This window comes from Cryptotermes secundus, unplaced genomic scaffold (genome assembly GCF_002891405.2).
Source record: "Cryptotermes secundus unplaced genomic scaffold, Csec_1.0 scaffold938, whole genome shotgun sequence".
Classification (NCBI taxonomy): domain Eukaryota; kingdom Metazoa; phylum Arthropoda; class Insecta; order Blattodea; family Kalotermitidae; genus Cryptotermes; species Cryptotermes secundus.
In genome coordinates this window covers 330,286-351,857 of record NW_019737398.1, presented here as the reverse complement: position 1 = coordinate 351,857, position 21,572 = coordinate 330,286, and the positions used below count along the sequence as shown (strand labels likewise).

General features: G+C 42.4%; 1 protein-coding gene across 1 annotated transcript in view; it reads right to left on the bottom strand.

Moving 5' to 3' along the window:
* LOC111870377 overlaps positions 1-21,572 on the bottom strand; it is a 206,653-nt gene that overhangs the window by 17,576 nt on the left and 167,505 nt on the right. Inside the window, exon 7 of the transcript XR_004513653.1 lies at positions 47-139. The gene's annotated coding sequence lies outside the window, so the exon portion shown is untranslated. The remainder of the gene's footprint in view (positions 1-46; positions 140-21,572) is intronic.

Here is a 21,572-nt window from a genome sequence, read left to right as displayed (position 1 = left end):
TTGTCATAAAGTCGTCACATGCCCACAACATTAAATATCACGTTACCTTACACAAGCGCAGCATCCAGCCGTCAGGATTTTGGCGACGCAAGTCTTTGTGACTGGAACCTGTGTTTGCTGCTGATTTCAGCCATTGTACCTGTTCAGTAACGAAAGACACATTGTATAAACTTTTATCCATTCTAGAAACAGGATTTGTGGTCTGTGAAATACTCTTTGGGACAATGTACACATATTTCCTATAACATTTTTGTGTGGCCTCATCTCTGAGGCAACACTTGTAATAAGGGAAGTGTGTGGATTAATTATCAATCACTCCAGTAAAATTCACATTCTAATTAATTTTGACTTTAAAAGGGAATACTGTATGTCTGCTGAAACTGAAACATGCAATAGCGGACAGATGACATCCTTGAACAACATGCTGATCCTGTTCACAGTACAGGAAACAACTACAACTCAAATTTACTGCATAATATGGCAAATCACATTGCACAAATTAATATGGAATATTACATTTGCTGCACTGAAGACATCACCACAAGTTGACGTATTACTTTTTTACGAGTTTTTACACCGTCACACAACATGTTGATTCTGCTATATATAATAAGCGATTAGACTGAATATATGTCAGTTTATTATATTAAAACACTACATGTTTTGGTTGTGGTTGACCATTCTCAGGTGTGTACGATTATATACTGTCATGTGAGAAAGTACTATAGATGGGGTTTGGATCGGTAATCAGATTTATTCGGCTTTTACAATTTGTAACTACAAGTAAGGATTATGCTCTCACTGTTCTACACACTTAACAAATCGCAATGTTGTTTGGTAGCGGCTTCAACGGCAGACATTCCCCTTCCTCTGGGTCCTCGAAATTCCATCTCAGCTACCACCTTCTCACAGCAACAGCCCACAACCAATTAACCACACAGGCTCTCTAACTCACTAACTCACCAACCGACAGATTACTGACTTCTCCTGTTTACAACATCTTAGCACGTACAGCGTAGAAAACATAGTTTCTCTGTTGCAGTGCAATTGTTGCCCTAGTGTTTGCTGGGCTGACTGTATGATCGCTATTTAGTCATTGCTTAGCAATGGCCGTTATTTGCAGAGCCATTACTTACCAACGGCATTTGTATAGTTGCTTATTTCGCTGTCGTTGCCTAGCAACTGGTCTACATGCCACATTATATAATTATATAAATATACAGCGCTATATTGCTGAATATGTAATGAACGTTGAGGCAGTTGGGACATACAGAACGCACAGTGAAAACAGGATAACTAACCGAGTCCTCGATAAGCCACCAGTTGCTCAGTTACTCAAAAGTTTCCAAATATTTTATGGAACCCTAAGGTTCATTACCGTATTTACAAGAGCCCGCTGCTGGTCCCTACCCTATGGTGGAAACAAGATATCCTTAACAACATTTTGGTTCCGAAATCTTATTGGAAGGATCATTAAGGCTACCCAAACGTATATGGAGATAATATAAAAATGTGCTTTGGTTCTGAGAAATTTTAGTGAGAAGTATATACCAAGGGAAACACGTGGATGACGCGTTTTTCTTAGCTAAATATTGTTTTTGGTGCCGGAAATAATCGAGAAAATTACATTACTTTCGAGTAGGAATTCCATGAAAAACAAATACGTGTACGCTTTCACTGAACGCAACCATTTCCGATCATGCGAAAGGTTAAATATTACGAAGTTACGAATCTGATGACAACAAATTTCATATTAGACTGTACTTCTCTTTACTGAATGTGTGTGTATGTGTACACTTACTGCTACATCGCACGAAGCTCTCAGGATTCTTCAATATTCCGTGTTCAGTGCGCCAACTTCATTGTCAATCTGACCCGTGCTTTGTTAGCTGTAACAGTGTCAATATTTGCGTGAGATTACTACTTATCCTGAAAACATTGAACGGCTTTAGCTATTTAGCAGCAGGCTAAGTTTTGGCTGTGGAGATAACATATCATACCCATACGTCACGTTACTATTAATGGGTAAGATGAAAAGGTGTTTAATAATTAATCCATGGTATATGATCTTTCTATAGTTGTGCAGGCGACAAGAAGAAGTCATACAAAATCATGAGAATGAACCTGTTCGTGATATAGGACAAGGCGAAGCCAGACATGGAAAATATGAAAGTCTTAGAATTGGCGGTGGTCAAGCTTACGACCGTTCAAGTGACTAAGCTGCCGTTGTAGCATAAGATACGTAAGATAGGCATAATCTGCTTTGCAAAGCCTGTACTGTCAGAGGACTTGTGTGTATTGCAAAAGGAAGAATTTTCAATAACATGCTGTATATGTGCGTAACGTACACTTGACGGAAGCCAAGCATATTGATAACAGACAAACCCACCCTCTCGTCAGAGGACTATGACCGCAAGGGTTCAGTAATTGGAAGAAAAAAACATCTGGTAGTGAGTCTCAAGGGGCTTGACGCCAAGATGAACTGACTGGCGGCAAACCGCCAGTCTTAAAGTAACTCTACTTTGACTTTGCTGAAGGATAACTGAGGGCTGAGGCCTGGGAGTCGAGAGTTGAGCTCTGCAAGGGAGGCTGAGAAGAGATGGCACTATAGTTAAGATGACAGTTGGCAGTTAAGGAAATTGACAAAAGTTCTGCACAGGCGGCTGTGATAAGAGGACCTGAGCGCGGGAAGGTGAAGAATCTTCATTGTTAGAAGCCGATGCCAGGGAACGGCTGTTGAAGACACAAAAGGCTGGAAAAGCATGCTGTAATCAACTGTAAAGTGTGGAAATCATCGGTGGGGCTGTAATTACTTGTAGTTCCGAGATGTGTCAATAAATCCAACATGAAATCCATACCCCGTCTATAGTCACACCTCTAAATCTGACAATATCAATGTTGTAATCAGTTTCATTATCTCATTAAACAACTATATGCTTCATAGTAGAGTGAATTTACCGACTACACAACACGTTTTTTTATTATCACTACATGTTTCGACCTCAAGAGGTCATCCTCAGGTGTATGAACACGGCTGTATAATTACACGCGGTCACATTCACTTTTCACTCATTCGACCCTGTATCTTATCAAGATTTACGCTCACTAATATATCGAGTTCTTTTATAAAGAAGATAAGATACAGGGTCGAATAGTGAAAAATGAATGTGACCGCGTGTAATTATACAGCCGTGTTCATACACCTGAGGATGACCTCTTGAGGTCGAAACATGTAGTGATAATAAAAAACTTGTTGTGTAGTCGGTAAATTTATTAATTAAACACACAACAGGATGCAAGAGACGATTAAAACTATATGTTTCGGTCGCATAAACCATGAACATGTGTTTTTGTAAATAAACAAATAAGATACCCTATTATTGATAAATTATTATTTACAGACCATCTGCTGATTGACTATGCGACCGAAATATATTGCGGCTGAAACAAATACACTAACTCCATAGAGCTGAGCCCATCGCCAAGCCACTCAAGAATTTCCCAACATTCTATGTAACCCGAAGGTTCGTCACCGTGTTCACAAGAGCCCTCTCCCCTGGTCTCTATCCTAAGCCGGATGAATCCAGTTCACATCATTCCATCCTATTTCTCTGAGTTCCCTTTTAATATTATCCTCCCATGTGGTTGAATAAAGTAAAAGTAAAGCTATCCCTGTGCCACGCCGTGAAGGCCCATAGGATTGTGAGACGTCGAGGTCCCCCACATTATCTAGATAATCGGCTCAAAGATGGCGGTAAGGTTGTCAGCCTTACGCGCCGGCCGCGCTTTACTTCCCAGGAAAGTTATTTAATTAATTCCTGGTACTCATTTCTGTTAGACGCTGACAAGAAATTAATTAAACTGTCGATATTGTCGATTTTAACATATTTGATTAAAATTTAACCTAATTCATTACTGTGTCGGTGGCCGGAATACCTCGATAGATCTATAAGTAAAAAGAAAAAGGTAAAGCTATCCCGGTATCAGGCCGTGGAGACACATAGGGTTGTGAGACGTCGAGGCTTCCTATACTTTCTAGACAATCGGCTCACAGGTGGCAGTGAGGTCGTCAGTCTTACGCGCCGGCCCCCCCTATTCCTGGTACTAATTTCTGTTAGAGGCTGAGCCGACCCCAGGGCCATAGTGCGGCTGGAAGGATTAGGTCAATTGAAAAACCCAATGAACTCATTGGGAATCGAACCCGCGACCATCCGGCTTGTAGCATAGTGCCTCAACCAAATACGCTACCGCGTGCCCCCGATAGATCTATTAGTTACATTATTAGAAAATATGTGATCGGAGAGAGAAGTATTTCGAAGTGTATCTGGGAACTACAAACTTTATCAATTATTTGTAATTTAAGCGTTCCATATCTATTTTCGATACACGTGCACCCATGTTCGATGTCCGGCTACGTGGTAAATTTACAAGGCCATCGCATAAAATTGTGGCATCTGAAGCATTTCAATTTAAACGGGACTGCTTACTTAAAATGCCGGTCACAGTGGCCGCGCGGTCTAAGGCGTGAACTGTCTTCGCTCGCCTGAACGCTGTGATCGTGGGTTCGAATCCCACTGAAGGCATGGATGTCCGTGTGCGTTTATTCTGTGAGTAGGTAGCTGCCCTGCGACGGGCTGGTCCCTCGCCCAAGGAGTTCTACTAACTGTGTATATGATTAAGGAGCTGAAAAAGCGACCAAGATCCAACAAAAAGACTGTAGAGATATAGACAGATAGCTACTTAAAATACGCGAAGGGTTTTTTGGATATATTTCATATGATGCTGAAAAATTGCCACACTGGAAACAATAAACAAAAAGTAGAAGAATATTCGGAAAAGATGAGTTTCCTTAACATTCTGAAACGTGTCACCGTTGAGCATGAGGAAGTTCGAGTAAACTAATATTGCATGCTGAGAAATGCGAGCTGGATGATAAATTTTTGTTTGCCTTCGACGCAACTCGCTGCTTGAAGTGCTGATGTTTGAAATTCATCGCCAACACATCAGTGCCTAAGCGGATGTGGACAAGCATATTTGTCTACAGGACGTCTAACAGTGGAGCATAACTAACAGGAGAATATCGGCAGGAAACGCAACAATTCACTGTGGATTATACAGTTGGTTCGAATGTGACTTCATACATAATTCTTTGTTTTTTAGTTTCTTGGGGTGGGGTGAGGGGTGAGACTGAGTCCACTTGGTACGTCGGCCACTGTTCGGACTGTTGTACCAGCTCCGGATAATAGATGACGATGAATGTGGAGCAGGGGAAACCGAAGTACTCGGAGAAATCCTGCCCCAGTCCCACTTTGTCCACTACAAATCTCACATGACCTGAGCTGGGCTCGAACATGGGCCGCCGCGGTGGGAAGCCGGCGACTAACCGCCTGAGCTATAATTTCATACGTAACAGCTGGTCTTATAATCATTAATTGGCGCTGAAGAAGATAAGCCATTTCAGCAGTATCGCAAAATATCTGTCCGTCTGTTTATCGGTTATACGTTTAGTCCCAAACGGCGCGTCGTAGAAGAAACAATAAAGATAACATAGTCCTCTTAGAGAGGCAACTAGAGGGAAATTATAAATTTTGCTGCTACGTGTATGGGTTCGAGTCCAAAATAAGTTATTACCCCATTAATTCTTCCACGAGAAAAAAAACATTGGGATCGTGACAATGGGATCTTCAAGATACTAGCTTTGTGAACTTAGTGCGTTGTATGCTGACCGTGGTAAGCAGAAGTGTGTACATTCTACTATGGCGTGACGTGTTTCAATTTTTGTTTATTTTTAGATAACTTATTCGCGTGTGTGTTTGAGCAGTTGCAAACAGGCTATTGTACAATACTACAACTTTATGAATGCGAAGCTCAAAGGGGAATTGGGCGGTTTTAGTGCGGCAATGCAGGTACGTATATACAGAATAACTCATACGTCCCTCTGGAAACCCCGACATTAATTTAGAATCACAGTATTCTTTAGCCAAGTATTTGGTTTACAGAGTGATACTAAATTATTGTCGGGATTTCCGGAGGGTCTTGTGAGTTACTCTGTACATACAGCCTACCTCACAATAATTGTGTTCTTAAGGTCAGAAAGTGTTCTTTTTTCAATTTACCTAATCCTTCCAGCCGCACTATGGCCCTGGGTCGACTCAGCCTCTAACAGAAACGAGTACCAGGAGTATTCTTGGAATATTCCTTGGGGGTAAACGGCGGCCGGCGCGTAAGGCTGACAAACTTACCACCATCTATGAGCCGAGCGTCTAGACATTGTGGGAACTTCCAACGTCTCACAACCCTATGGACCTCCACGGCCTGTTACAGGGATACCTTTACTATTTACTTACTTACTTTTTTTTACTTAATGTCAGAAAGTGATGCGTCTGGTTAGGAAACCCTAGAGACGTTAACTGAAAGTAGACACCAGGGGGCGGAAACAAATTTCTGAAATTGCAATGTAGATTTTTAACGTTGAAAACATTATTATACGAGAGTGAAAATAGAATGAAACCAGTAGGATCAAGAATTTTCTCTTCTCCAAGTCGTCCAGACCGACTCTGGGGTCCGTCCAGCCTCCTATCCAATGGGTATTGGGATCTCTTTCCCCGGGGTAAAGCGCCCGGGCCTGAAACTGACCACTCACCTCCAGCTAGTGTCGAGGTCAAGAAAATGTGGATCTATTCATCCACTCCCCCATAAGCCTTAACGACGTAGTGCTTAATTAGTTAAGCACAGGGAAATTTTACTATATGGAGATGAGTGGTCAACTTCACGCCCCGGCCGCTTTACCCCGGGGAAACAGCCCCTGGTACTCACTGAACAAGGGGCTTGGTGGACTCGGTAGCCGATCTGAACGGTAAGGAGGAGTGAAAACTTTGTTGTTCCTGCGGGGAATCAAATTCTGTTCCACCGTTCGTCCAGTCCGTAGCCAGATATCCAGGCCAATGAAGCAGTTTCTCAGAACGATGCGCCTGGAAGTTAGACTACACGCTGAGAGTAGACAGCGCATCCGAACGGTGAAGAGAGCACCACAAATGGTAGCGCCTCCCAACGGTACAATTAGGCGCAAACAAAGAAAGAAAACGTCGCGATGAGGAGAACAATTGGAAAAGTGGCAGGTACTGGAGCACTTCAAGCGGAAAGGAAGTCCTACAAGCTCCGTGCAGACAGCCTCACACTAGCGCGTCAAGGTGGGAGAAAAAGAAAAGAAAGAAATTAAAGACAAAGATGACGACAGAACACAAAGGAAAGAAATAAGGGCCGTGACGAAACAAAAACAACAAAAAAAGAAACATTGTACAATTCATCTTGGAAGAGATAAATTGTGGGGGAGGGCGATTTGTTGTAGTGTCAGCACCGAGGCACGAAACCCCGTATTCTTACGGAATATAATGAGGGCCCATCCAAATGGTTATTGATCTTGTGTCAAGAAAGCGAATTTGAATAACTCAATCGGTATAGCGAGTGACTACGGGGTTCGAGTCTCGGCAGAAGCAACAGATGTTCCTCTACAGCGGCTCTACTGACTTTGGGTCCCATCCAGTCTCATGATTCGTATATTAACTGTCTCTGCGACAACATGGAGCTGTGCCCGATGTTATCTGCAGACTATAATTTGGAAGTTACAGAATATTGGAATGAAAACACAATCGGAGTTCTTTCATTTGCAGTTGTGCTTGTTATTCTATGCCCACGCTGATAAGTTCCCTAGTTCCAAATAAAGACAAATGTATTTCGGACGAATATACATCGCATACGGAGTTGGGGAAGCTCAGTCGGTATAGCTATATGCTATGGGTTGGACGGCCCGGGTTCGATTCCCGGCATAGCAAGATTTTTCTCTTGTCCACAGCGTCCAGAACGACGAATTTAGAGCCTGCCCAGTCTCCTATACAAAAGGTACCTGAGGCTCTTTCCCCAGGGGCAAAGCGGCTGGGGCGTGAAGCTGACCATTCACCTCCATTTAGTACCGAGTTCAAGAACAGTGGGGCTATACCTCTACTACTCCCATAAGTCTTCATGGCACAGTGCTTCATTAATTAAACGCAGGGACAACTTGACCTTAACTTTAAGAATCAGTTATTTTCACAAAGCTTTTTTATGGTTTTGGCTTTATGCTTTTTTACCCTCGAAAGCAGATTGAGGTGAATGGTCAGCCTCACGTTATGGTTCCTATCCTCCCTGGTAAACAGCCCCTGGCAGCAATTTTAAGAGGGGGGTGAGCCCCAGATTCGATTTGATTGCTGCGGATAACAGAAATATTTCTTGCCCTGCTAAGAATGGATTGATTCCCCATTCGGTAGCCTAGTCACTAAACGACTGAGCTATCCGGCTTCGTCCTATAACACAACACCATTCATACCGCACTAAAATTTTAATTCTTTATTATTATGCTCACTTGTGTATGTTCGTATTTCGAATGGTCTCTTTCCTTCAGGTTTTCCTACCACAATTTTTCATGTTTCGTTTCTCTCCCATGAATACTACATGCTCTGCCAATCTCATCTTCTTGATTTATTTACTGTAATAAGATTTGGCGAGGGGAACAAATTATGAAACTTATCATTGTGCAATTTTGTTCAGCCTCCCGTTACTTCATCTCCTTCGGGTCAAAATATTGACCTAAGCGCCCTGTTCTCAAACACTTTCGGTTTTTCACACTATACAAAACTACACGCAAATTCTTTTCCCCCCCCCCTTGGCACTACAGCGTGGGCCTAGACCTACCTCCATGAACTTCTCCCTTCACTTCGGTTTTTCTAGATCTTACATATTCGGTAGGACTCCTTGGGCGGGTGATCAGCTCGTCGCAAGGCCTCTACCTATACACAAACACAGAAAAACGCACACAAACATCCATGCCCTGAGTGGGATTCGAACCCACGATCCCGGCTTTCGAGCGAGCGAAGACAGTGCATGCCTTACTTAGACCGCTCGGCTACCGTGACCGGCCCAGGCAAAATTACATATATGTATATATGTGCGCTAACACTTCATACAGATCAACTCTACATAGAACGGAGGAATAAGTTATTCTACTGACACCGAATCAACAAAGACAGTACCTCAATCAACCTGGATGCGGGTGAATAACTGTAATTTCCTTTAGGGGCTGTATAAATTTTTATCTTCTATACCAATGGGTTTATTATCATTATATGATATAATATTAAATGTCATTGTACGTAACTTATTAACTGTAAATATTAAATGTGGCGAATTAACAACTGGACTTGTTAAATTAATAATGATAATAATAATGGAGAATTTGGTGGAATGAAACTTGGAGGGGAAACCGAAGTACTCAGAGAAAACCCGCCCCAGCGCCACTTTGTCCACCACAAATCCCTGGCCGCCGCGGTGGGAAGCCAGCGACTAACCGCTCTTTATCAATTTTAGTCTCTGCGAAAGTTTCAGGTCTTACGACTGGAATAATAATGTAAAACTTTGAATTAAAACAAAATTACGAAGGCCCTATAGCGGTTGAAACATGTTGGACTACTGAAAAAAAATATTTGGTTGGTAAATATTGTAACTGACTGGCTCTATGCTAAATACAGAATAAGGTTTTACAACGGAAAGGTAAAAGGGTAAAGGTAAACCCAGCTCTGTGACAGAGAGTGGAGGCCCATAAGGTTATGTGACGTCGAGGCTCCCACATTTTCTTGACAATCGGCACACAGATGGCGGTGAAGTTAGCCTTACACGCCTGCCACCTGACCTTTTCCCCAGGAAGATTCCTGGTACTCATTGTATAAGAGGCTGAATCGACCCCAGGGTCATCGTGAGGCTGGAAGAATGTGAACTGAAAAAATTCAGTGATCTCATCGGGAATCGAACCTGCGACCTTGCGGCTTATAGCATAGTACCCCAACCAAACACGCTACCCTACATAAGCGAACTAATATAACGATATGAACGTACGTATGTTCCATTTCCTCAAAATGAAATTCGTTATTTATTCTTCTGGGTCCAGTAGGAAAGATTCCTACATTATCAACTCAGATACATTGTACATGGCGTCTTTCTTTTGTTTAATGTGAAATGGCAATTTATTAGGGAACAGTAAAAAAGTCCAAGTGCGCATTCTTAATCCAGAGTTTAACTGCTGTTAATCCAACAAGCAGAGAGCTTGTGGACAAACAGCCTCCTTCATGCATCAAATTGTATATTGTCCAGTGAAGCGAAAGGATCGTTAAGGCGCTTGTTAACCAACTTGTCGGCATGACTGTCTTTGTTTAACTCCACGACACAATGACATTGGTACTGTCCCCAGTCTTGAGGCAACACTTCAGAACTGTTCCACTGTAGAAATGCCAGACTCGGGGACTTGTAATCACGGCTACAAGTGATCAAGGCGCTGCCATTTCTGCTTGAATGTGTTCGGTGTTCCGGGGCATGCGATAACGCAATTCATTGAAGCACTATGCAACAAGCCAGAAGGTCGCGGGTTCGATTCCCGATGAGATCATTGGGTTTTTTAATTGACCTAACCCTTGCAGCCATGTTATGGCCCTGGGGTCGACTCAGCCTCAAACAGAAATGCGTACTAGGAATGTTCCTGGGGGTAAATGACGACCGACGTGCAAGGCTGACCTCACCGCCATCTATGAGCCAACTGTCTAGAAAATTTTGGAGTCTGTACGTCTCATAACCCTATGGGTCTCTACGGCCTGTTACAGGGATTTTTCCTTCGGTGTTCAATAATGTGCCTGAATAAAACATTTGTATGTCGGAATTGAGGTTCAAACTGCGGTGAATATGCAGAATACTGTCTTCTGGGCTGTAACTCCGTATATTTCGGACAGAAACCGACGTTTCGGACGATAATATCACCCACATAATCAAGATGTACGATTAGGTCAAGCAAGAAACCAAAAGAAGCTGGCAATATGCTTAGGATCATCTCGAGTCCAATGAAATATTTCTGTTGCAATTTCTTCGGCTATTGAAGTTAGTGGAATCATTCACTCACTCATGGAGCTGAACCCTTCTTGAGAAGCCGCCAGTTGTGCAGCTACTCAAGAACTTCCCAGCATTTTATGGAACCCGAAAGTTCATTACGGTATTCACAAGAACCATCCACTGGTCCCTATCCTGAGCCAGATTAATCCAATCCATACCATCCCATTCTATCTCTCTAAAATCCATTTTAATATTGTTCGCTCGCCTAAGCCTTGGTCAAAGTTAGAGGAATATTTTTCAAAATTTGATAATTTTCACCTTTAGCTATTTCCTTCTCCTCTTCCTCATCAAAATTCTCGAGGGACATTTTGAAATCAGCTTCACTCAATACTCTTGCTATGAATTTGAGATATTTCGGAAAGACAGCTTGAAAGAATAATCACATCAGTGTTATATTACAGGAACATTCCCCTTCATAGGTTTATAATGTACGTACATTAATGTATTATTGACTGAAACATTTTCATTTATTGCTATCTCCTGATTCTATCGTAATTAACTTAGACTTATCAAGCATATTTTTCGCAAGAAAAGAAATAACGATAAAGCAACCCCCCCCCCCCAAAACAAATGACGAGACAAAGGCTGCTCTGCTGAGACTATTATTCTTTTATTGCTAGTGGGGTGGGGCTAAGTCCCTTGTACTGCGGCCACTTCTGGCCTATTGTTACCAGCCCCAGATGATAGGTGAGGGTGATTGTGGAGCAATTGGTGGAATGAAGATTGGCAGGGGAAACCGAAGTACTCGGAGATAACCCGCCCTAGCGCCACTATATCCACCACAAATCCCACTTGATCAGACCCGGGATCGAACCCGGGCCACCGCGGTGGGAAGCCAGCGACTAACCACTTGGGCTATGGCGCGGCCTTATATTTATGATAAGTGTGGCTTTTAATATACAACCACTTAGAAAATGTACAGACATGTCCAAGGCACATGCCTCAGTCTGTGTTCCACTTTGTGGCGGGTTTACTTTTACATATTGTCACATGCTGCCGTTGAATGGGAGAGCGAGTTTGGTCCTATCGCAAAGTAGAAGCACTCGGCCATTTTGGTTATATTCAGAAGAATTTAAGGATCAGAGCCACCAACAAACACTATTGTCTTTCCTCAAATAAAAGGTGATACGTTATTTCGTTGTCACACTGCAACAGTAGCACTAACTCAATGTCTGTAGCAAGTTCGGCAACAAAACCAGTCTGTATAAGCATCACCCAAAGTGGTACATAATTCAGAAGCAAGCCTTTCTTTATAATTCAGCTGAATTTTCTTTCACATGAATACACTTCGCCATGAACCTTTAAAGGAAGTTTACCTTTTTGGAAATTTAAATTGTTTCTTCTTCCTGTGCGCGCAACTTTACGACTAGGAGGATAGACGATGTACTTTAAGCTGTGTCCCTCCGCGGAGTTGTTATGGAAATGTCCAGAATAAATTTGCTACGCGCGTAACTCAGATTGTGGAATGCAGTGTAAAACAGCAGGCATGCCAACTTCCTACACTTGGATTTATGGCCAGAAAAAACTCCGTTTCTACGGGAAAGAGGATCAAAACACGAAGGAACTATTTTACAGAAAATGACACTAAATACAGCTAACATATAAAGAACTTTAAAATTTACAGCACACAGCTAAAATGAAAACACAATTTCCTTGTCTACACTGTACTGAGTGAGTAAAACAATTTAATGGTAAAGTTATCCTTGTGATTAATTAATTACCAAGCCATTAAGACATATGTGGGAGTGGAAATATAGCCCCACCATTCTTGATCTGGACACTAGAGGGAAATGAGTGGTCAGCTTCACGCCCCGGCCGTTTTACCCCCGGGAATAGATATAATATTGTGATATGTAGACCCTTTGCCAAGTAACAGCTGTGTAAACAGGCGGTAGTACAACGGCCGTTGCTAGGGAACAGCTCTATGCCCACATTGATTCCCCGGCAAAGATAGAACACGTAATAATGGGACTTTTTTTTTGTGCAGTCCATGCAGAGGCTATATAATGTGACATAGTCGCTTGAGAGTTCCAGTTGAGAGAAGTGAGAAGCTGTTAGTTCAGGCTGTAGAGAGTTCGGCAACCCATAGGAAGGGGAACGTCCGCCGTTGGAAGTTGCAACCATGCAACGAATGGTAAAGACTGAGAAGACTTTACGTGTGCTGCAGTTAGAGTGTGTAACTGAGATTGTTGTAGTTATTTGAAGTAACGGGTTGTTATGTATGTACAATAAATCCAACTACCGATCCAAAACCCGCCCATAGTCACACCACGTGACAATATAATCATCGGTAAAAACTTTTTTTTTTTATTGCTAGTGGGGTGAGACTAAGTCCCTTGTACTGCGGCCACTTCTGGCCTGTTGTACCAGCCCCAGATGATAGGTGAGGGTGATTGTGGAGCAATTGGTAGAATGAAGATTGGTAGGGGAAACCGAAGTACTCGGAGAAAACCTGCCCCAGCGCCACTTTCCCACCACAAATCCCACTTGACTAGATCCGGGATCGAACCCGGGCCGCCGCGGTGGGAAGCCAGCGACTAACCGCTTGAGCTATGGCGCGGCCTCGGTAAAACCTTTCTTTTTACACTAATGGTCATAAGTGGCTCCACAACATTACTTGTCTGACTCCTGAGGGGCTGGTCCTGGCTGATCTCCCATTGTTTGGAATTGTGTAGCGCGTTAGTCTCTTGAAGTGAAAGTGATTTACTGAGATCATTCTCAGATTACGTGATCCACTGAAGGCGAAATGCTTTCATTTTTCTTTCGTTTCCACGTTTAGAAATCGCAGTAAGAACTGCGCATTCTAATGCTGGTTATTCTTTTCGTCCGTCCTACAGCCTAACTACAGAGGATTTGTCTCTGGAAGCGACGAATGTAGGAGTGAAAAGGTGTTACACAATAAAATGATCCCTTGTGCAGTTTCTTTCTCTGTTACGCTCCTTGCTATTTTACATTACTCTTTCATCTTCATGCTCATTTTTACGTGTTGAAAATCTGTGTTGCAAAATTAATCACGCTACAGATATGGAACTCCACAGGATCAATAATTATTTTTCTACTTTATTAAACAGTTGCCCTATATTATGGTCATGTAGCATGCATGAGAGATAATAACTTGCAAATTTTGGTGTGAAAGTCTAAAGAAATGGATAATTAGGACTCAAATGTTAAAATAGATCTTATATGACTGGACGCAAGGGTGTGAACTGGATTCATCTGGCTCATGTTACGGATCAGCGGAAGGCTCTTGTTAACACGGTAATGAATTTTGGGTTCCATCAAATTTCTTGAAAATTCTTGAGTAGTTCAGGAACTCATCATCATCATCATCATCATCATCATCATCATCATCATCAGTAATGTCAGACGACAGGTCCACAGTCTCTTCCAAAACAGNCAATTAGCCTTCCGTTTTCTTATTTCATGTAGGATATTCCTCTGCTCACTGACTCTAATTAACACTTCTTCATTTCTCACATAATCGGTCCAACTGATCTTCTCCATTCTTCTCCAACACCACATTTCGAAACTTTCCAGATGTTTCTGATCTACTGCCCTAAGTGTCCATGTTTCAGCCCCATACAGAGCTATGCTCCAAATGTAGCATTTCACTAGTTTCTTCCTTAAATTTAAGACCAATTTGCAGGTAAAAAGATTCTTCTTCTTGCTAAATGCAGCTTTTGCCATGGCAATCCTGGATGTAATAGTTTAGGGGCTATTAGCTTCTTATTAAGGACTCAGATGATAGAATGAAAGGATCATGATACCAAGTAATGAACTAACACCAAGAAGCAGGTCTTTCTTGAGAACCTAATAGTTGCTCAGCCAGTCAAGGAAATTTACGTTCTTTTATGGAACCCGAAGGCTCCTCCACTGGACCTATCGGCATGGGAACTAGGGTGTGAAGATGTTACGTCGTGTGAACACGTAAAGGAACCTCTTAGTTCCATAGAAGGAGGATTCCTTGACAAGCTCAGAGATTACCCGTTTCTCTATGTGGACCTTTCTGTACTGCGTTAACTTGTTTCCGTCTACGGTCTGCCAAAACAAAACGGTTCTCTAGGGCGTTTCAAGTATGTAAAAGTAATAGCATTTCGCTTTTAAATTTAACATCGTCAAGAGATCTGGGACATGACACAAACTGACAGAGAGACATGAGGGTCCCTCAAGGAATTTTGTGTATATTCAGACCGCCATAGGATTAATACAAATGTAACGGCAAAAGGAACTTTTAAAGAGATTGTTAGAAGAAGAACATAAAAGACGGAATAAAATATAAAAAAGTTATGAAATTTTAGTGATCTCTTTTAAGAAAACAGGAAAATGGGTTTAAAACAAATGAAATACCAGCGAAGTTGATATAGTAACATGATAAAAGGCCGACCAGTCTGTGAGAGGCAGTCAAATATAAATATCCGGAGAAAATTCTCTTAAAAAAATAAAATTATGCAGCGAATTAATTTAAACATTAATTTATGAGAAACGTGTCGTGAGCTCAAGATGTAGGATTCCACCACCAGTGTGGACGTGACAGGCGGTAGATCGTACACATTTGCAGAACAGCGCAATCCACAAAGATTCTGCCTATTAGTAATTATCATCACTATCAACACCATCTACGTACTTACACTAAGAAAGGCAGCGTTGTCCTGATTTTTATCGAGTTTTCATTATATCATTTGCACGGAAACCAAATGCAGAACTGATAAAACTTGCAGCACAGCCACACAACGACAGGAAGTCCTTCTGCAAGAAGGTTCGATGAACTCCTCCGTAGCCCTGCGAGTCGTCGAAGGCGACGAAAAGGTGACCCGGTGCCTGGGGGTATAACTGAGCCACCCTGTCACTGGGCGACATAAATACGGGGACCTGACCCTCAAGGTTGGGGGGGGTCTCGAATATGAGACAGTGAAGTATGGTCATGATCCCCGTAGGACTCGGACCAGAATATGACTGCGCTGGTGAGGACCAGCAGCAATTGTAAACGATAGACCTGTTCTCTCGTCAGAGAGGGCGCGCCACATAAACTCGCAACTGTCTGACAGTAACAAAAATCGGGTCTTGGGCCACAGATGGGTGCTTGACACCGAGAGAGAGACTGGCCAACTGACGTCAGAAGTAACAGAACTTTGACTTTAACCTGAATAGCAGCAACAAACAACAAGTGTCGATTTTTTGCCTAAAAGTGGCATCTGTGGCCTATTATTATTATTAAGAGTGTTTCATCAATCTATCTTTCTAGGACTTCGCAAGTTCACAGCATACATATACTATGAAATTGTAATTTGAATATGGTCCTCAACTGCTACAATGAGGAAGAGCTGGTTACTGGAGCAGTTATCTGAGGATGTCGTAGCTACAGAAGGGAACTGCCATGTTTTCCTATTGGAATTTCAAAGGGTGTTCCATTTATTATCTGCCCTCGAAACAGTCTGCATTCGTGTTCCTACTCGGCACATTCGTAATTTCGCCATGTTCGGCCGCTGCCTTCAGCTGCGCGTGTTTCTGCTGCAGATGCAGTTTGTATGTCTACAAACTTCTTTATAAACTCAGGTTTAAATATAAACAAACTTAACTGATCGCCTTTTCTTTGTTTCTTGCATGTTCTTCCTGTGTGGTACGGTCCTTTTTATTTGTTCTGACTCTGTAATTGATCATCGGCTGTCGAGTTCAGTATGTAAATCATTTAAGAACTGAATTATTATTATTATTATTATTAGCGGCCTCCGTAGTCTAGGGGTAACGTTCCCACCTCGTGACTCAAGGTACGCGGGTTCAAACCAGGCGGAGGTCGTGGAATTTTTAAGGGCGGAAAATTTCAGGGAACAAGTCCTCCGGGAGGGACTTTAAGCCGTGGGTCCCGTGTCGTAGCTTTACGGCACGTAAAAGAACCTCATGTCCCAAGGGGACCTATGAGCCAAATTCAGACATTTCCCGCCCAACAGTAGTCTCTAACGCCTCTGGTAAATGGGGGAAGCATCGAGATACCGCTGAGCCAGTAGAAGCCGAACTCGCTGGCTGAGTCGAGACTGATGGCACGAACCAGTACCGGTAGGGTATAGAGACTGGTAGAATATCATAGGGGGACGCACAATGGACCAATATCTGGTCTAAGTGCATGGGGAAACCCACCCTCTCCAATAAACAACAACAACAACAATTATTATTATTATTATTATTATTATTATTATTATTATTATTATTATTATTATTACGGGGACTACTCAGCCTCGTGAGTGTAACCGAGGATCTACTTGAATGGGAAAGTAGTGGCTCCGGTCTACAAAACTGAAATTATCGGACGCGGGGATTAGTTGCGTATATGTAATGGATCTGGTACAACACAAAACTTCAGGACGTTACAAATAATGTCGATCTCACCTCAGGAGTTCTTACGACCACTATCATGTAAGGGAACCGTTAACTTCCCTCTTGCACAAAACTTCTGCTGAATCTTCTTTACGAACATTTTATGTTCGTCCTGAGGTTATTTGCAATTCATTAACAATTGGTCCCTGCTCATTGTACATGTATAGGCTTAGGAGCGGCATGGATGAGGTGTTAAAGAGGGTGCATTAAACAGGCTCTAGCTAACGTAACATCTCCAGAGACAAAGCGGAGTGTCACTAAGTTTCTTTACACGTCGAATTAAAGATTCTTATATCCTGAGGGAAGCTTTCAGAGCGGACGCACTTTGTGGTTTGTCTCTGTTCTGACAAAGGGATCTTGTCAGATTCAATTCAGTACTTATTAAGTATCTTCGAGAAAGAAAATATATTAAGTTTTGTGAAGTGAATTTCATTAAATATCAACGGAAAATAAAAAATCTCTATCTACTTCAGTTTCGTGAGTCAAGATATCTCAATTGACATAGTGACAAGGCTGCAGAACCCAGGAATCGTTACTCGATTCCCGGCAAGGACAAGGGATCTTTTTCTTCTCCGCAGCATCCAGATCCAACCAAACTCTTATTCAACGGATACCGGGTGCTGTTCCTCTGGGAGTAAAGTGGCCAGAACGTGAAACTGACCATTCACTTCCATATAGTTCCGAGATTACAAATGCAGAAGCTACATTGCCATTCCCGCACGTTTTCATGGACTGTTGTTTAATTAATTAAGTATAAGAATAATATTCCTTTGCCTTTTGCTTATTTTTGTTTTTGACTATAACTAATGCATCAGTCTAGCAATAAATGTGAAATCTTGTATGGAGATTGTCTACACATCTTTATAATAAAATAAATAGATAGTTTAAATGATTCGTGTTCGTGAAACTTACAAGCGCACCTCTAAAAAGTCGACAACACGTGCAAGTTTAGAACTTCAAGTTCCACAAAAGTCTGCGTGGGAAACGCTTACGAATGTTGCCTTACCGGCTGCAATTATTGCCGAACCTCACTGAAAACGACAAAACCCTCCGCCACTCATTCTGTATGGACATGCAGCAACGGAGTGAAGGAAGTAACGATTTCTTTAACCGGCAGTTTTCGGTGACGAATCAACGTTCCACATTAGCGGTACGGTGAACAGACACAACGTCCGTATATGGGGAACTGAAAACCGGAGAGCTGTAGTAGAGCGTGTGAGGGATTCACATAAAGTGCACGTTTTTGTGCTGTATCCCGTAATAAGGTGTACCCATGTAAACTTCAGGGCGTACTTTTCAAACCCTGTAAGTATCTCGGCCATGCTATTAAAACTCTTCTTTCTGTAAAACTTTCAAAGTGTCTATTTCTTTTTGGCTAACCCTGTATAATGGCCGACTGAATCCTCCTCGGCTCCACAGAGCCCAAGGAATCTTGTTCCTCTTTACGACTACTGCCAATTATTATCTATTTTTGTATTTCTCATCCATCTCTTCATTTTCTGCTATCGCAAAGCGTTTTTTACGCTTCCTAGCTTTCTCAGTCTGAGAATTCCTATTTCTATCCGACCTCCTAGCGTACATTATATTTTCTATTCAGTCCTTCTTTGGTCTATCTTAATCGTATGCCCAAACCAGCAGAACCTTCAGATTTTAACATCGACTACGATATTTCTAGGGTTTGTACCTTTTTTTGGGGGGGGGGTGAAATTGGGTGCACTTGGTACGTCGGTCAATAATGGAACTATTGTACGAGCCCCGTATGATAGATGATGTTGAATGTGGAGAAGTTGGTAGAATGAGAATTGGTAGGGGAAACCGAAGTACTTGGAGAAAACCTGTCCAAGCTCCATTTTTTTAACCACAAATCTCACATGACCTGACCTGGGCTCGAGCCCGTGCCGCTGCGGTGGGTAGCCGACGACAAACCGCCTGAGCTATGATACGACCTTGTTTGTACGTTATACGTACGTATTTTATAACTTATTTTATAAGTATATGCCGCTAAAGGTGGCCCAAAACGGTAAAATGTTGTGTTCTGGAGGTCTTCGTTTCGAATCTCGAAAGGGGAAACCGAATATCCATATAGAGGTTTTTCGTGTTTTCATTCAGTCCCTCATTGAAACTTCTGGAATAAGACCTCACAATTAAGTTATATTAGATTCCTTCTACCTCCTTTACAATTTGTTACCAGGAGACAGCCTTCAACTCTTCCAATAGTATTCTTTGTGACTCTAACTGTTCAAGGTTCACATGCGTACAGTACAGTTGGTAGTGCTACTATTTTATAAAATTTAAACTGCTTCGCAGATTGCATAATTACTAATTTATAGTTCTTGCTAGCCTGGTCAGATGTACTAAAGCAGTCGAAGAGAATTAACAGTCATAAATTCTTCCCTGCACTTCTTGTAGAAGGCCATTACATTAACGTGCCCTGCAGAGGTGGCAGCATGACGGACAGGAACCCACTGAGTGACGTGATATGATACTCTCTGCTTTGTGTATATTTAACAAAGGTTGGCCGGCCTGTGATGTGGTCTGCTTTCCTTTAGCTCAGTCTATCAACCACTCCCATTCTTCATATCGCTCCGTTAGTTGCTATTCACACCGCTTCCTCCCAGCATTTGTCTAGGATACACAGTCTCTTGTTCTTGTTCATGTTGCTTTATTACATTATAGGATTCATCTGTAGTAATTAAATTTTTAATTTCGCCCAGAGGAAAGCAGGAACCGCTCGTCACGCTGTGTGCACAGAGCCAAGCGCATTGCCTGGCAGCGTGGGGTGTTAATGAAAGCCGTGAAACGAACGAGTCGCGTTGTAAAAAGCAAGGTAAACGCACAATTGTTCCTGTGCTTCAATGCTTCATGAAGATGTATTGGGAAATGGAGGTAAAGCTTAACCGTTCTTGAACTCGACGTTAAATGGGAGTGGTCAGCTTCACGCTCCTGCCTCTTTATAACCCTGAAGAAATCGCACGTGTTAGCCATTGAATAGGAGGCTGGGTGGACCCCACAGCCGGTGTAAATTCTGGAGTACAGAAAAATATCCTACCCCTGCCGGGAATCAAACACCTGTCGCCCAGTCCGCAGCCCATGGCTATAAACAATGTGCTAACCCGGCTCCTGAAAAAAAACCTCCGTTGTTTTTAGTCCGCAAGTGAACTATACCGACCGAGCGACCGCCACTTGTTGGTGAAGTTAGTGCCAACTTTAGCGGATAGATAGTGTCGTGTGATCAGGGCAACGGATCCCCACGGCCGTTAATTTCAGTTTTCTAGACCGGAGCCGCTGTTTCCTTGATATAGCTCATCAATTATCCTCACGAGGCTGAGTGGACCCCGTTCCAGACCCACTACCTCTCAAAAAATCTGGTAGCGCCGGGAATCGAACCCGAACCTCTGGATCTGTAGCCAGGAACTTTGACCACTAGACCACAGAAGCGGTCTTAACAACTGATGAAGATACCAAAATGCAATGTTTTTTTATCACTTCCTAGATGTAACTAATAAGAATATATCACAGTATACTAATTTTCATACTCTCCTAATTACGATGTAAACTGACGTTTAGTAGTTGAGTTGATTTTTATGAAATTCCATTAACTTATTTGTACATTTATATATCTATTTATTTAACGATTTTTTTTAACAGCTCGCATTATACACCTTCGAATTATAGGACGATAGTGAATAATGAACTGACAAGGACACAAAAACAGAGACACCATGTATGCGAACCAGAAGACGAGGAAGAAGACGTAAGAAGATGCTGGATGACCTTGGGGACAGAAGAGGATATTCTCATTTGAAGGAGAAAGCTCTGGATCGCATTAAGTGGAGGAACTGTTTTGGAAGAGACTGTGGGCCTGTCGTCTGACAGATTACTGATGAATGAATGAAGGACGTGGGAGGAAGTGGTCGTGTACTAGTTTGAGATGTACCAAAACGTGCCTTTATCTGCAGTTTATTAAGGACTTTGCCGTTACTCTGGCTCTACAGCATCGATTGATCAGCCGGTAAGGAAGTGATAGAGAAAGGCCGCGGCTTAATTTGAGGTAGGCCTACTGTCTCAGTATTTGCCTGAAGGGACAGAATAAAAGCCACGAAGGATATCACTTAGGATGGTCTGTCCCCTTGTCACGACAGGAACCCAGGGTCTACCGGATAAGATACAAGAACGCTGTCTACTTTACCGCAACTTTCGGTGAATTTTTCTAAAATATCATCGATAGTCTTTAAGAC